This window comes from Microtus pennsylvanicus, chromosome 12 (genome assembly GCF_037038515.1).
Source record: "Microtus pennsylvanicus isolate mMicPen1 chromosome 12, mMicPen1.hap1, whole genome shotgun sequence".
Taxonomy (NCBI): Eukaryota; Metazoa; Chordata; class Mammalia; order Rodentia; family Cricetidae; genus Microtus; species Microtus pennsylvanicus.
In genome coordinates, this window is record NC_134590.1 from 7,603,218 (window position 1) to 7,607,753 (window position 4,536).

Genomic DNA, 4,536 nt, shown 5'->3' on the forward strand with positions numbered 1-4,536 from the left:
CTCGTCGAAGACAAAACAAAAGTCAGGAACATGAGGAAGAGATTTGTAGGGGGTAGAAAGGTTAGCAGTGGTGGGAAGGATAATGGGGACATATCGGAATATATTATATATATATATGTGTGTGTGTGTGTGTGTGTGTGTGTGTGTGTACATAGTTTTCAAAGAATAAAATTTATTAGTAAAATTTTTCTTTGAAACATCATTTAAAATAAAAGAAATTACAGAGAAGATAGCACATTTAAAGGTGTGAGCATGTAGCAACCCTTTCAGTTTCTGATATGACACCGTTTACTTTCTTAGTAGAAGCTGAAGTTTGGCTTAAGATTTTTGACTTACTCATAGTCTATGAAACTGAATTATCTTTTAATGATGGAACCAACCATTTGACAAGATCACGTCAGAAAGACATGAGATCAATAGTAGGAAATAAATGTGACTCATTCTAAAACACATCTGAGAAGAATTCACAGAGCTACTGGGAAAAATATATATTCTTTTTTAAAAAAATATTCTAATTTGAACACCACTTCAGTGAGCCTTGTGCCTTTCTTAGCCGAGCAACTTTTGCTGCTGAGACACAGGACTGTAGCTGGAGACGACCTCCACGGTGTTTAAAATAGCAAGCTAGAATGAACAGAGCACGGAGAACCTGCGCCAGACATGTGCCAAGGGAGCCGCGCTATAAATAGGAGAAAAGAGAATGGAGGGGAAAGGTCGAAGGCTCGGCCAAAATACTTTGTATTTAATCCAGACCCATTCCCAGGGCACAGTGAGAAAATGAATTCTTTCTTTCATCACTTTACAATAGTCATGTATGTATTTATACACTTATTGTGAATGGACATGTGTGCACAGGGCCCAGAACATGGGGAAGCTGACATGCTGTGCAGGGCTGGATCAGACACTCCTAAAGACTGAGCATGAGCAGTTTTACCCACTGAGCCATCTCTCCAGACTCTTGTTTCTTTCCTTTTCTTCTTTTTTTCTTTCTTTTAATGGCCTGGCTTATTTGGTGTGTGTGTATAATTTTTATGATTTATTTAACTTTATTTTATGTGCACTGGTGTGAAGGTGTCAGGTCCCCTGCAACTGGATTTTCAGAGAGTTGTGAGCTGCCACGTGGGTTCTGGGAATTGAACCCGGGTCCTCTGGAAGGACAGTTGGTGCTCTTAACCGCTGAGCCATCTCTCCAGCCCTGGACTCGGGTTTCTTACATCACTTTGTTTAAGGCCACATGGCTCATTCCTGTTGGATTCTGGGTGGTTCTATAAAGCTGAGTTTCCTCCTGATAACGAGTATGGGTCTTCTGAAACATGAGTGGCTAACATATCTGCTTATGTTTCCCTGAAAGAGAAACAACAGCATTGTGGTCCCTCGATTCCCAGGACGAAAATATCCTTTTGAGTTTCTGTTCAAGAGAGTTTCCACTTTTAGGTTCCAATGTGAGAGTAGTGTGTGCCATACTAGGATAACCACTCTGCAGCTCAGACTACTAAATGTGGCCATGTCCCTCTGCCTACAAGGGTCGACTCACCAGTGAGAGATGTCTGGGGCCTCAAAATGTGTATTCCTCTCTGCTGTCTCTCATAAAAGGGGAAGCAGACTTCTGGAAAGGTTGCCCTGGTCCTTATGAAAGTTCAGTGACTCTCCCTGGCTGCCTGCCCTGCACTGGGCAGCATGCTGAAGAGCTGCCAGAGAATCTGTGCCCCACAGGAGCCCTCCTTGTCCCAGATGATACCCACACCACCTTCTGCAGCAGGGAGGAAATTTCCAGAAGCTCCCAGGCACAATTGCTCGTCTAGAGTCTGGCTTGATTTAGTTAATATTTTATCTACTGTGAGATGAGCATTATGTTTTAATGACAACACCTAAGAGATCCAGAAAAAAATAAGCCTCTAACCTGCAAGCCCCACTTGCCCAAGGGCAGATAACTTTCTAGCATGCTGGGGGCTGTTGTTTGTGTAAGATAGCAGGCCGCATGTTTTCACATCTCTAAAGAAGGCTGGCTGCCCCAACTACACAGGATGTTCTTGGTTGCAGTAGGCAAAAGGCACATAAGCAGGCATTCTGTCAGGATGTATGCTTGTTCCTGATTGGACAAAGGTGGGCTGTACAAAGCCATGTAGGGTTTGCCTTTGTAAGCACCTAACTAATGTCATTTTGGGGCATTCTCTGGGAATCCCAGGTATGGACGTGACCAGTGTCCATCACCCTGGCCAGTATTGAATAGTTTCCTTCAAATTTGGCTCAAAAAATGTGGTGGTGCTCTTATTCTGGCCCAGTGAGGTTAACACTGGCTTAATAGTTTTATATTCCCAAAAGTTATTCCAGGGGATATTTTAGAGCCTGTAAACATTCAACCAAATCTGTAGTGAGTGTGATGGATTTTGAAAGCTAAATTTGGATCCCACGGTGGAGGGGAATTCTACAAATTACATATCCCATGCTCTACGGCTGTGCTTAATTTTTGTTTTGTAGAGTTCTCGGTCTTTCCACAGCACAGCGGAGAATCAAAGGAGTTCAGGACCAAGGGGTGGGTACAGGCATGTGGAGCCCCATTCCCATCCATCTGAAGAACTGTGCTGGTGCAGCCCTGACACCCAGCACCCGCAAAGGAGGCAGAAGCCCCAGGACTTCACGGTCTTTCTAGCTATGTATTGAGCTAGAGACCAGCCTAAAGCACATGAGAACCTATCCAAGGGGAGAGTGGGGAGCAGACGGAGCAGAGTCAGGGCACTTTGGGTATAGGAGCCTGATAGTTAATATTACAGGATTTCTGGGCATGTCAGTGAAGGAGTTCCCAGACATGGTAAGCTGAGATGGATTGACCCACCCTAACTTTGGGCACCATTTTATTTATTTAGTTTGTGGTCCCATACTCAGCAAAAAGGGGAAAGCAAACTGAACCCAGGCCTTTGTCCCCCTCTGTTTCCTGGCTGAACACACAACATGACCAACTGCCTCACATTCCAGCAGCCTTGATGTTTCCACCATGATGGACTGGATCTCTTCGAACTGTGAGCCAAAGTCAACCCTTCCACCCCTATGTTGCTTTTGTAAGGTGCTTCTTCTCAACACAGTGAGAAAGTAGCTGATACCGCATGGATCCTTCACACGCCTGTACACAGTGTCCACTAACCATGCATGTTTACAAAGCCATCTGTTTCAGAACTGTTTCATTTGCTGCTCTGTCCAGGAGTGAGTCCTTTTCTATCTAAGTGAATCCCAGTTTGCTCTGGCTTAAAGGAGGGCGTGGATTTTAATATTGAAAAATCTGAGGGTTCTCTGGCTTCTAGCACTGTTGAATAAAGAGCATCAGACCACAGGGGGAATGCCTTTTACTCTCCCCTTTACCCATCCTGATGGCAGCAAAGATCACTCTCAAGGACCTTTGAGCTGTCTCATCCAGAGACACAGAAGAAACAAGAAATAAATTTCAGTTGGACGTGGTGGTACACTCCTTTAATCCCAGCCCTCAGGAGGCAGAGGCAGGGTGGATCTCTATGAGTTTGAGGCCAGCCTGAGCTACAGAGCAAGTTCTGGGACAGCCAGAGCTACACTGAAAGACTGTCTAGAAAACAAACGAACAAACAAAAAACCAAGTCTCCTGGCATTCCTGCTGCTGTCTAGGAAAGAACCCACTTGGGGCTTGTGGGCTGTGTTTAGGCAGGAAGAAATCACTCAACCAGGCAGCCAGGGTTCATGTGCCAATATTGGTGGAAAGGAACAATATTACCAATAGTGTGACCAGGCAACATGTGAGAGGAAAAAGCAATATCCAACTACAGCTTGGCTAAAACAATGCAGGACAGTTGTGTGTCACGGTGACATTTCCAAAATAAATCCTGTAAGCATGACCCTTAAACATGTGACCGTCTCCCATGGAACAAGCCTGGTCATGAACAGACACAGTAGGTTCAAGATTAGAAGCAAACTTCAAAGGCATAGAGCTTGCCTGACATGCACGAGGCCATGAGTTAGAAGTCCAGCTCCACAGAAGTAAGAGGTTCTGACTTCAAGATGTCTCTCCATCCGTGTGTAACCTAAAGAAACAGGGACAAATGAAAACAAAGGCCTGGGAAAAGATGTGCAAGAAGCCTCTAAAAAAGAAAATAAGCAGAAAGAATCCTTGCATTTCCCTTTTCTCCCATCCTCCTTCCTTGAACAACACAGCCCTAAAGCCATAAGCACGCAGAGTAAAGGGACCTCCACCCTGGTGGTAGGAAGGCTATGGCAGATCAGCAAAGTTGGCAGGCCTGAGTCAGGGAAGATCCACAGAGAAGGACTTACCCGGGCACTGGAGGTAAAGGACCTGCATTGGGATATAAGGAAATCCTGACTGAGACGAGCCAGTCTTGAATGGGGACTCAAGCACCTATGATCTGCCTCTCCTGAAGTGGACTCTCGTGGAAGAGGATCCGGTAGAAGCAGACACAGAGTGAAGAGAGAAAGATGCCTAAGTGGGGGAGGGTGGCAAGGGCAATGGGATGGATTAGCAGTGAGTAAATATCGGGGGTAGGAAACAGATTCATTCCT